Below are 13,330 nucleotides of genomic sequence, written 5' to 3'. Positions count from 1 at the left end.
TTCGCCTTATATGGCTTTGTAATATAGTTTATTGTTATATTATTCCGTCTTATTTTTGTTATCGGTGTCTTATGGATGTCCACATTTCACTGGAGCTGTACTTTGGATGTGGTTCTTATGCCCTTTCTCCAATACAAGAACCAGTTCTTCCTGGTTGCGCCTGATTCCGCTTCGTTAGGGACAGCCGGCATTACAGTACCAAGCAGTTTATTCACACTCAAGCTTAACGTTTCCACGTCTTCATTTCTGACTTCAGCATGCTACTTTACATCACTGTTCCTCGCCGCAGTCACATTGTATATTTAAGAAATAAGGCCCGAGGGGGGTGTGGTATATGGCCAATATACCACGGATAAGGGCTGTTCTTATGCATGACGCGTTGGCGAAGTGCCTGGACACAGCCCTTAGCCGTGGTATATTGGCCATATATCACAAACCCTTGAGGTGCCTTATTGCTATTATAAACTGGTTACCAACTTAATTAGAGCAGTAGAAATAAAAGTTTTGTCATACCCGTGATATACCACGGCTGTCAGCCAATCAGTATTCAGGGCTTGAACCACCCGGTTTATAATGGCCAATATACCACTGCTAAGGGCTGTTCGGCACGACGCAAAGTGGAGTGCCTGGATACAGGCCTTAGCTGGGCTATATTGGCTATATACCTCTAACCCCTGAGGTGCCTTATTGCTTTATAAACTGGTACAGATAAGTTACCAACAAAAATAGAACAGTGAACAAAGATTTTTGTGTCATACCGTTGGTATATTGTCTGATATACACACAGCTGAAATGCTGTTTTGGCTAATCAGCACACAGGACCAAACTACCTGGTTTATAATAAGGCTTTTTTTCCTGGCACACCGGTGACAACGACATTTCTATATCTGCTGTCTGCTAGCTAGCATACACTGGTCTGTCTGATGCACCTTAAGTAACTGACTCCATCTTTATCCTTACTGTTTTTAAATCATGGCAGAATGAATGATTTTTTACTACTGCTATTGCTACGTCATTATATATATATTTTAAATGTTAAAATTTATTCATTATAATGTTATTCACTCCTTCCATCATTCAAAGAATTTAAGATAAGATAGCTAGAGGTATGAGTGGTGATGAGATGTACGTCTAATGCTGAGAGGATTAACGGAACAATCTGGAACGTTCATTTCCAGTCCAATGTGCTGCTGCCGCTGCACTTGTTTGTAAACTGGAGGTGACCACCTTCACCTTTCCAGAAAGTTACAAATTGTGCCTTTTTCAGTGTTGTATGGAAATGTCTCTTCACTGTCTGTATCTGTCTGCAGTGCACCTGAGCTTGTACAGTATTTGTACTATTACTAAGTTAGTACTTGCAGTTCTGCTGATTATTTGTGGTTTTATAGAGGGAAGCAGTTGAAGGGGAATGTATGATCAAACACGGTATGACGTCATATGAATTGAACCTATTCCAACTCATTCCTCTATATTTTACATATTTGAACTGTCTTAATGTTGCAGTTATTAAAAAGCATGTAAAGATACATATTCTAAAACTTATTTTTAAAGAACATTTGTATTTTACGAATGGATAAAAGGAACATCACATTTTTTTATAGTGTTCTGACTGGTTCTTAATATTGGTCTTGTTAGCATGTTTGTAATACAATTTGCGTGTGTTCTTGTTTTGTCTAAAAAGGCTGAGAGAATCATTCTAGAGGCTTCCGCTGTGTACTCTTACTGTAACTGAATCCAACCATGTGTATCAGTCTTTTGACACATGGGAGTTTTCAGTACAATGCCTTGACAGCCAGGGCCAACTTTGTCTATGTTTGCTTGTGTCTGCTTGGATGAAATTCCAGCCTTATCCAGATTGAAAGAGATTCATAGTCCTCTTTTTTAAATAAACACTGTAAGTCGATCTCAAAAGCTTTTCCAAGACACACTGCAATTATGTCATTAAATGTATCTGGTTGCTAACAACAACATTGTTTTCGTGTGTGTTTTCACGGCAAACCCTGTTTTTTTTTTTTTACAATCCCGCTCACCGCCATTCAGATTTGTGAGCATAACAAGTTTGCATGATAATTCTCCCATAAGGGAACTTAGTAGTATAATTCAACACAATACAGAAAACGGCTGCATGTTGAACTGTACTCAGACTGAGGTGTACTACACATTGAACTGAGGTAATTAGTACCTACATTATAACCACTGAACTGTAACAAACAAACCCAAGACACTTGCACTAAATCTATTCATATGGCAGCCTTCCATGAAGCAGGTTCTGATGAGCAGTCAACGTACAGAACTGGATATACGAGAGATGACACCTGTTCTTAGCACCACTATGAAGCTACATGTATGGAAGAGACTGGTCAGAGTGAAGCACATGGAGTCTAGATGATCCTGCATTAAGGAAGGATAGATGTATCAGTCACTGGTACAGATAAGCTGCTCTACACTGGGTATAGGACCTCATCATTTGGCCTCATACAACCTAATCTTCTCCAAGGGGAAGGTCATGTATAGATTCAGTTAGCCAACTGTAATACCCCCACAACCAGCGGAAACCACCTAGATCATTCAATTCAGTCTGATTGCCTCAAACAAAGTGGTTTTAACTCCAAATCCATCAAAAGCTTTTGAAAATGTGTTATTGTTTCATTGGGTCTGATTTCATTCATTTGAACAGGGAACTAGTATCTGTGGCTTGCTCTGCTTAAAGGTCCTTAATATACCTGGTCTCCTGTCACCCAGCCCAGTGTTAATCCAGGGGGCTCTCTCCTGCACCAGGGGAATAGGTAATGGGTTTTCCTAGGTGATCAGCAGACGGTATAATGCAATTAAGCAACCTGGGGCTGTTGGACGAGGGGCTCTGATCCTGAACTAATTTGAACTGCGGTTTGATAGCAAGCGCTGTGATCCTGGAATAATCATGTAGGCTGCTAATGAAACTGGGTGGGCAGGCCAGGCTGATAGACCAGGCTGATAGAGGTCCTCTGCTCTGAACGCTCGCCATGTGTCAGAGAGAGTGGGGAGACAAGATGTCAGGCTGGCTAAAATGTCTCACACATACAAGCACTAGTATGGAAGGGCCATTGCTAGCAGCCTTTTGACACACACACACACACACACACACACACACACACACACACAACCAGGCTTTCCTAAAGGTCAATGTGAGATTTGAATGTCAGGACTAAAGTCCTCTGTTCATATTACTTGGTGCGTTTGCAGTGGAAGTCTATGAGATCCATCCAGCGCCACTCTTAAAGGGCCTTGAGTGAGCGAGACCAGAGGCAATTACTGTAATTGTAATGAATAATCAGACAAATCTTCTTGGCATTATGACCACTAAAGCTCTCCATCTCTGGAGGCAGCAGGTCGGCAGCAGGGGGATTAGAGATGGCGAGAGTACACCTACAAGTGTCTGACTGACTGGTGTGCTCCATGGTGTCTGACTGACTGGTGTGCTCTTCGATGTCTGACTGACTGGTGTGCTTCGTGGTGTCTGACTGACTGGTGTGCTCTGTGATGTCTGACTGACTGGTGTGCTCTGCGATGTCTGACTGACTGGTGCTCTCCGTGGTGTCTGACTGACTGGTGCTCTCCGTGGTGTCAGACTGACTGGGGTGCACCGCGATGTCTCACTGACTGGTGTGCTCTGTGGTGTCTGACTACCTGGTGTGCTCCGTGGTGTCTGACTGACTGGGGTGCTCCATGGTGTCAGACTGACATGTGTGCTCCGTGGTGTCTGACTGACTGGGGTGCTCTGTGGTGTCTGACTGACTGGGGTGCTCCGTGGTGTCTGACTGACTGGTGTGCTCCGTGGTGTCTGACTGACTACTGCTACTAGAAAAGGGCATTAGGGAATGGCTGTGGGAATTCAACAATGCAGCTTTATTGGCTTCTCTGCATCTGTGCAATATCTTTTCTGCATCTTCTCTGTAGCAAACCACTACAGCTGCAGATGCAGGACAATATGACATAATCATACTGCCTGTCCTGCCATGGGCTCTTAATGGAAGGGTTGATCTGAATAATTTGTCAAAACTGGAATGTTCATTATAAGAAGGTTTTATCTCACAAGTATAAGAAGAGCTGTCCATTTTGGCTCCAGTATTGTGAGGTTTGGTCTTCAGTGTGAATGCTAGCTGTCATTCATGTTATTATGAGCCAAGATGGTTCTCCATAGCTCCCAGGCCTTCTGCTCTCCATAGCTCCCAGGCCTTCTGCTCTCCATAGCTCCCAGGCCTTCTGCTCTTCATAGCTCCCAGGCCTTCTGCTCTCCATAGCTCCCAGGCCTTCTGCTCTCCATATCACCCAGGCCTTCTGCTCTCCATAGCTCCCAGGCCTTCTGCTCTTCATAGCTCCCAGGCCTTCGGCTCTCCATATCACCCAGGCCTTCTGCCCTTGGCCCACCTTTGTTCAAAGTACAACTAGTTAGCTATGCCCCGTGGGAGTACATTTTTGAGGTGGGCGTTCTTCTGTACACAAAGGGTCTTAGAGTTGCTGACGTCATAATGTGACAAAGGCGTGATCTCCACCACCACATTGAAGCTATTCATAGCAAGGTCACCACTGTTGCTCTAAGACACATTGTAGTACAGAAGAGCACTGAGAGGTTATTGAAAGTGCTTCAGGAGAAACTGCATTGCCTTGCTAGCTGCTGCAACAGCTAACACATAATGGAGGCAGCAGCACTGATGGACGCTGCATGATGGCCAAAGGAGAACTGAATGCTGCAGCCTCAGAGTTCTGGAATCTGTCAAAGACAACATGACAGCTAAATTCATTTAAAAAAATGAGTGGGAGGAAACAGAACGACGCCAGGGCAGTATTGGAGCCATCCCTTCATATGTATCTGTAATTTAGGCAGCCCACTCAGAGTCTGGTGTTACAGTAGTTACAGGGGGAACAGTCATGGGTTGGAATGAGTTTGTGAACCCCGCGCCTGGTCTCAAAGAGGACATTGTTGAGAGCGGTGGAGAGAAACTGGAAAATATTTGAGGGAGAAAAAGGGAGTGAGGAAAGTAGTTGAAGTGTTGACTTCCTTAACCCAGAGTGCAACAGTCTCTGATTCTCTACGTGGGGAGAACAATGATGGGAGAGATGACATGCAGGCAATTCATTCCCTGGTGTTTCCACACACAAGTGCTCTGAGGGAGACAGCAATCCTGGGATGACGCTGGCCAGTTGGACAGGGCAGGACCTCAGTGGACAAGTGAAGCTAGTGTCTCACTGTAGAGATGGAATGAGTTGCAGTGTTTGCTGGCAGAGTATGTCCCTACAACACACTGTATGGACCATCCACGTCAGTAGGAGGGAGATCTCTGTATGAGGCTAAATACCATCCATACAGGCTCATTTGATAACAAAGCAATATTTTTCAACATTCCACTGTACATTGTTATAAACCAGTTGCTACGTCCATTTTTGGACTTGTAAATGAATGATATTGATTCTTGAAGATATATAACTTATAAATGCCTCGTGAGCTTAGTTGGGCTCCCGAGTGCCACAGCGGTCTAAGGCACTGCATCTCAGTGCTGGAGGTGTCACTACAGACACCCTGGTTCGAATCCAGGCTGTATCACAACCGGCCGTGATTGGGAGTCCCATAGGGCGGCGCATAATTGGCCCAGCGTAGTCCGGGTTTGGCCGGTGTAGGCCGTCACTGTAAATAAGAATTTGTTCTTAACTGATTTATAATAATAATAATAATGTAGTTCAACTGTCGTACCCCATCAGAACTCCAATGTTTGTAAACAAAGAAAATGTAAACAAGCACTATTTAGCTTCAAAACATGGTTAAAACTATCATTTTGATACCCTGGATGGTCAGTCCTTACATCCACAGCTCTGTCTATGAATTTGAGAGTGGTTACATTTCTTCAGCCACTTTCCTCAGCTTTTTACCTAACCAGGTTCTGGGAGGCCGTTTTGTTCTAGTTTCTACTGCTGATAACATAGAAAATAGGAAAATAAAGAGAAAATCATCTTATTTTGCTGAACAGACTGAGTGACAGGTGTCCTTTCAAATGCCAGAGAAAGAGCTTCCTGCTTGAGCATTGATATGCAGCACTATGTGGTTCTTATCGTCAGGCAGTGGATGGCCTGGATAAATGCCTGCCGGCTCACCTTCCAAATTACCTCAGTATTATTGCATCATTGGGGAGGAGGAGGAGACGGAATTGGGGGTGAAGCTCAATGATCTATTCTCTTCACACAATGGAAGGTTCTTAGCATTCCTGGGTTATTGAGTCATCCTCTCTGCAAGACTACTCAGAGCCCTGGGGGGGGGGGGGACTCAGGGTTACAGGAAGACCATTGGTCCCTATGTCACCAGGTTAGGTGTTTCACTAATCTCCCCCTTCCAGGCCTGTCATGAATATTCTACAGCGTTTTGACTGCCACACAGGTCTGTTTCAGTGGTCACCATGGAGTTAACGGAAACACAGAATGAAGGCTGCCTCCCGTCTTAGCTTAGGCATCTGTGTAAACCAACAAATATCCTTCAGGTCTTTGGCAATTTGGCCATTAAGAAGGACTATCAGCCTGGCTGCCAATCTCTTTTCAGCTACATTCAACTACTTGTCCTTGTAGCCTACTCTGTGTCATTTGGCAAATGACACATGACACGGAGTAGAAGGAGTGGAATGTTACAGAGACTGGTACCCAGACTAGGACTTCATATTAAAAGTTCATGGTCTTGTTCTAATCTTGAAGATTGTTCAGTGTCAATGGTCATGGTGAAACTACTGTCTTTTTTACTGTTGTATCTCAAACACAATTACTTGAGGAAAGAAATGGGCCAAGACTGCCAACCATTCATACAGTGTGTGGGTGGGTGCACTGCCTTACTTTCTGATTGGACTACAAACCAAGACAACGACCAAAACAAAGTTTTGTATGTAGGTGCTTTACGGCGTGGCCCCGAAGTCGGGCAAATATTATGGTCTACCATTCTGAGAGTTGATGGAGCCAATGTAGGGTAAGTGCTATTTGGGATCCTTGGGACATCCATACCCTAACCTTAACCCCTACCCTTATACTAACCTTTCAACCTTCAACTTCAATGGGGTAGGGACATCCAAAGGATTCCGGATAGCACGGACCACCAATGTAGAAAGCTCTCTAAAACAGGAAGCTGTTAAAACGGACACATTCTGTGATAGCGCAAGGTATCTTGTAAGGCTGTTGTTCATCTCCATATTAAATCTAAAAAGAGTCCTGACCTGTAAATCCTAGAACCACTGTAGGACTGGGCACATAGTCTTGCCCTGAAACCACCCTTTCCCCAACAGTTCTCACGTATCATGGTTTAATGTCTTAGAGAAATGTCACCAGAGAGCATACTGTTTTATATGTTGGATTAAGAGCTCGTGAAGTGGAATTCGCCAGCACTAGCAGGAACTGGAACAGCGTGCTGCATGGCGAAAGGTTGTCTTGATTTTGAATTCAAATCAACACAGTTTGTATTGTTATTATTAGGTAATGTAGTGACTATTTAATTATGACACGTTGAAGGAACTTCCAGGAAATATAATAAAAGACGATGAACATTGTTCAGTGCATGTGAGAATCAAAAGCCAGACAGACAGACAGACAGACAGAGAACAAACAAAATAACAAAGGAAAGAAAGAAAGAGACAGACAAAGAAAGAGACAGAAAGACAGAAAGACGGAAAGAAAGAGACAGACAGAAAGAAAGAGAACAAACAAAAGAACAAAGGAAAGAAAGAAAGACATTGGTATGAGAAGAACCAATCATGTTAGCCACCCTGCTGCTACAGAAAGCTAATTAGACCCTCACATATTGCTCCCCCTGCTTGGCTAATGATGGTGGTGTGAACACTATGACACAGAAGTGTCACTTACTATCCCTGTCTCTATGGTTAGCTGAACATAGGTCCACAGATGAGATAAAGTCCTTTATTTCAGCTGTATCTCATTGAGCACCAAATCACAACAGGTGTGTGTAATGTAGGACTTTGCTTTTAGTGGGACTTGGTGACATGTATAGCAGCAGATGGTCCTCTGTGTCAGAGTCGTGTATCCATACTGTAGTCCAATGTTAAGAAGAATAGTTTTGTAGCATATAAAGAATATTCTTATTTATGCATTGGAGGAATGTTGTCCTGCACAACTGCACTAAAGGTCAAGCGTGGCCCCAGAACACCAGAGTGCTGAATGTGACCTGGTACCTCCTGTGACCCCCAGCTACATCAGGAAAGAAGCCCAACGGAGCTCATCATGGAATGAACAGGTAGCCTGCAGCCATATTATCTGACATTTGCCTCTAGTCAAATGAAACAGTCATGGCTAGAAGGGCTCCAGCTTTGGTCAAATTAACATCAAAAGTAGATTTTTTTGGGGCCATTTTAGCTAACCTTAACTGTTTTCCCAACCTTAACCTAATTCTTATAACCGATTGCGTTAATTCTCCTTACCGGCTGAGTACGTTCTCCTAACCTGCTACGAAAAGTCAAATTTGAATAAAGCTGTTTCCCATCTATTCAAAACCAAATGAAACCGGACGATGTGCATTGCATTCTCCTTCTCCAGTCTCAGCCAAGAGGATTCAATAAAATACACACACTACCACTGCCCAATAAGAGACAAGAAAGTGCTCTATCGTTGACAATATGCTAAGGTGAATACAAAGTTAGCTTTGGAAAATGTCATCAAATACATTTTACGACACCGTGGAGCATAAGAAAAAACACAAACATGAAACAAACTTCCAAGAGACAAATTAGCAAAGTCAACTAATCTGTCATACTTCCCCAGGTCACAACAGCTAAATCAAGATTAGAATGGAGGGAAACAACTCATCAGACCTTTGATGTTTACTACCTTTCTTAATGGGCAAGATTGGCCCATGATTACTCCTTTGGTTTCTGTAGATATGTATGTGAATACAGGCAGTAAGGGCACAATGAAATACAGTCTATAAATATTAATGAAGGCTTAAATGTCACATTCCAAACTGCCGTAATCTGTGACATTAGCTACATTTAGATCACTTTCACACACAAATCACTTTCATCTACTCCTCCACATTGTAGTTTGAATTTTAAATTCAATCAACCACTATTTACAATGCCAACGGCACTATTATGGCCGCAGGAAGATGTTTTGTGGTGGGGGGGCTTTTAGTAGCAGGCTAGGAGAATTTACTCAGCAGGTTAGGAGAATTAACGAAGCAGATTAGGAGAATTTACTCAGCAGGTTAGGAGAACTATCGTAGCAGGCTAGGAGAACTTACTCAGTATAACGTAGCAGGTTAAGAGAACTTACTCAGCAAGTTAGGAGAATTAACGTAGCAGGCTAGGAGAACTTACTCAGTATAACGTAGCAGGTTAAGAGAATTTACTCAGCAAGTTAGGAGAATTAACGTAGCAGATTAGGAGAATTTACTCAGCAAGTTAGGAGAATTAACGTAGCAGGTTAAGAGAATTAACGTAGCAGATTAGGAGAATTTACTCAGCAGGTTAGGAGAATTAACGTAGCAGATTAGGATAATTTACTCAGCAAGTTAGGAGAATTAATGTAGCAGATTAGGAGAATTTACTCAGCAAGTTAGGAGAATTAACGTAGCAGGTTAAGAGAATTAACGTAGCAGATTAGGAGAATTTACTCAGCAGGTTAGGAGAATTAACGTAGCAGATTAGGATAATTTACTCAGCAAGTTAGGAGAATTAATGTAGCAGGTAAGGAGAACTTACTCAGCAGGTTAGGATAATTAACGTAGCAGGTTAAGAGAATTAACGTAGCAGGTTAAGAGAATTAACGTAGCAGGTTAGGAGAACTTACTCAGCAACTTAGGAGAATTAACGTAGCAGGTTAAGAGAATTAACGTAGCAGGTTAAGAGAATTAACGTAGCAGGTTAAGAGAATTAACGTAGCAGGTTAGGAGAACTTACTCAGCAACTTAGGAGAATTAACGTAGCAGGTTAAGAGACTTAACATAGTAGGTTAGGATAATTAACGTAGCAGGTTAGGAGAACTTACTCAGCAATTTAGGAGAATTAACGTAGCAGGTGGCACTGCAGCCTAGCCTCAACTATGCTGCTGTCTGACAATACTGCATTGCAAAATGGGCTCATCTTTTTCTCTCTCTCTCTCTCTCTCTCTCACTCTTTCTCTCTCTCTCTCTCTCTCTCTCTCTCTCTCTCTGTCTCTATGTCTCTCTGTCTCCCTGTCTCTCTCTCTGTCTCACACACAGATATTGACCAGGGAGACCATGTGTGAAGAAACACACACACACACACACACACACACACACACACACACACACACACCAACACACACCCACACACACACACACACACACACACACACACACACACACACACACACACACACACACAGACACAGACACAGACACAGCCTGCTGTTTGGTCCTCAGTTAATCTAGATCTCAAGCGCCACCTTGTGTCCGTAAATGTAAAAGTACACTGAGTGCTCTTTCCATGACAGACTGACCAGGTGAATCCAGGTGAAAGATGATCCCTTATTGACGTCACTTGTTAAATCCACTTCAATCAGTGTAGATGAAGGTGAGGAGACTGGTTAAATAAGGATTTTTAAGCCTTGAGACAATTGAGACACGGATTGTGTGTGTGTGTGCCATTCAGAGTGTGAATGGGCAAGAACGGGGTATGGTAGTAGGTGCCAGGCGCACCGGTTTGTATCAAGAACTGCAACGCTTCTGGGTTTTTCACACTCAACAGTTTCCCGTGAGTATGAAGAATGGTCCACCAGCCAACTTGACACAACTGTGGGAAGCACTGGAGTCAACATGGACCAGCATCCTTTCCACACCTTGTTGAGTCCATGCCCGGACGAATTGAGGCTGTTCTGCAACGCAATATCAGGAAGGTGTTCTTAATGTTTTGTACACTCAGTGTATGTGTAAAGTCTATTTTTCTAAATGTAGACCTTCTTGTCTCAAGGTCTGTTCTATGTGTGCAGAGTGAATCTACAAGTCACAGAATAATTATCATCCAAGTCAATTCTGCAGTTAGCTCACTGTTAGTCCAAATCTCTGTTGTTGGTCTGACTGTTCAGGATGGTCTTATGGAATACACTGGAATGTGGAAGAAAAGGATCAGATTCAGTTTGAAGTTGTTTTGTGTGTGGCAAGACATGTTTCGCTGTGGTATTCGTCACGGGATCTCTGAAACAACATTTTAAGAACAATCTACAAAAGAAACACACTTGAACACCAGTTTACAGCAAATACTGTAGATCACGTGTCAAACTCATTCCACAGAGGACGGAGTGTCTGCGTGTTTTCACTCTTCCCTTGTACATGACTGATGAATTAAGGTCACTATTTAGTGAGGAACGCCCCTCACCTGGTTGTCTAGGTCTTATGAAAGGAAAAACCAAAAACCAGCAGACACTGGACCCTCCATGGAATGAGTTTGACACCCCTGCTGTAGATTATTTAACTTAACATACAGAACAGAAGATTTACATTCTCTGAACTGTATAAAAAGCATTTCTTGCAATTATTGGACATTTTAATATACAAAGATTTATTATGACACAATGTCAGGGCAAAAAGTTCCTAAACGCGCACGTGACATCAGGGTTATGTGTTTACCATGGACTCAAACTCATCAATCCTCTGTTTGGTGTTCCCTTTCCGTATCTTCCTGTAGGAGACGGTGCTGTACTTTGAAGCATTTTTAGTGCCAGGCTTCTCGTCAGGGGACTGCCGCCCACCTCCATTTGACCCCTCTTCCTCCTCCTCACACTCTTCCTCATGTGTTAGGACCTGCCCCTTTTACAGGTTGACCAGTGGACACCCCAGTCTCCAGCTTTGTCTCCTGTGGAGTCCTCTCCATTGAAGATGTCACTTCCTGTTCTAGTTATGCAGAAACAGGTGCTAGTGAGCAGAGACAAAACATTTCCATTGTTTATCAATAGTTGTTGTTCTGCCAACAATCCTCCATAATTATAGCTCTCTTGATGAGACACAAAGGCTTTTTGTCCAATAAAAAAGAGGCTTGTTGATACACTGCTGCCCACTTTGGACAATCAATGTTTGGCAACATGGCATTGCATGAGAAGAGCAACTCTGTGGAACTTTAATTGTTATTCTAATTAATCACAAACTTCCAGCAAGGCCTGATGCCCTAATTTGTGTTGCACTACAGTTGTTGGTGTGCAATGAGCCTGCAGAAAATACGCTGCTTCATATACATCTCGACTGCACTCACACACCACAACACATAGATCCTAGAGCATGTGATAATAAATTACTATAGACACAACTAGACATAAATAAGATAGGTGCATGTATGTGTCCAAGTGCATCAAAATATCTCCTTATTGTGAGTTTATCTGAGTACATCTTCTCCATAATTCAATAATGTCAAGATACAAAAATCATACCACATCCCTGACTAACTGTTCTCATCAACCATATTGAAATACCTTGTAGGAGCTTCCCACCTTGCTCTATGTGAAGATCTGTCTCTGGGTCACACTGTGTGCTTGGTCCAGGCTTTGGTTCTAGATGAGAAGTTTGTCTCTGTTGCTCTGGAGGTCTCTGGGGGGACCAGAGCAGCTCTAACTGTAACAGCTCTGTCCCAGTCCTAGGGGGCAGCGTCTGTGACTGGGGCTCTGTTAGGGGCTCTTCTGCATCACAGGCTGTCCCGCTGCTAACACTCTGCCCTCTCTCTCTCTCTCTCTCTCTCTCTGTTCACCATTGTCCAGTGATGGGACTAAAACATCCCGCTGTGATTTTTGGCTGTAGTTCCTGCTGTCCCTCTCTCTTGTACCATGGAATTGCTGGCAGCAGCCATGGTGGCCCCATTACAAGGGTCATCATTGATTGTCTCTGTGACCACCACACTAATTCCCACTTTAGAGAACAGCGACCTATGTGGTTGTGATGATGATGATGATGATGTTCCCTGTACCACCTCACCATCCTTTACTGTGTTAGCTGCACTCATGTCTTCCTCACTATCATCAGAGCTATAATCTGTTTCTTCTTCATCATCCTCGTCATCATCTCCCTCAAGCTCGGGGTCTATGGTGGGCTCTGATGACAAGATATCCCCAATACGATCAATGATCTGCATGACATGAGAGAACACTTCCAGCTCCGTTCCTTCCGGGAAAATATTCCACCAGAATGCCATCCTTCCTTTGAAAACTGTTCTTCTCAGACAGTTCTGTAGCCCCCCCCCCCCCCCCCCCCCACCCTCTCTCTCCATCTCTCTTTGACTCTCTCTCTCTCCGTCTCGTTCTCTGTCTCACTCTCTCTCTCTCTCTCTCCGTCTCTGTCTGTCTCTCTCTCTCCGTCTCGTTCTCTGTCTCA

The 13,330-nt window shown here is 43.4% G+C and overlaps 1 protein-coding gene across 3 annotated transcripts in view; it reads left to right on the top strand.

Annotated features, from left to right (window-relative positions):
- LOC149982213 (glycerol-3-phosphate dehydrogenase, mitochondrial-like) overlaps positions 1-1,968 on the top strand; it is a 27,207-nt gene extending 25,239 nt beyond the window's left edge. For all 3 annotated transcript variants that reach the window (XR_016497006.1, XM_090239856.1, XM_090239855.1), the window contains one exon: positions 1-1,968. This exon is cut by the window's left edge and continues 716 nt beyond it. The gene's annotated coding sequence lies outside the window, so the exon portion shown is untranslated.
- The last annotated feature ends 11,362 nt before the right edge of the window (positions 1,969-13,330 follow it).

The sequence above is a fragment of the Oncorhynchus mykiss genome, chromosome 7 (genome assembly GCF_057628025.1).
Source record: "Oncorhynchus mykiss isolate SJ-2025 chromosome 7, ASM5762802v1, whole genome shotgun sequence".
NCBI lineage: Eukaryota > Metazoa > Chordata > Actinopteri > Salmoniformes > Salmonidae > Oncorhynchus > Oncorhynchus mykiss.
This window is presented reverse-complemented; position numbering and strand designations above follow the sequence as displayed.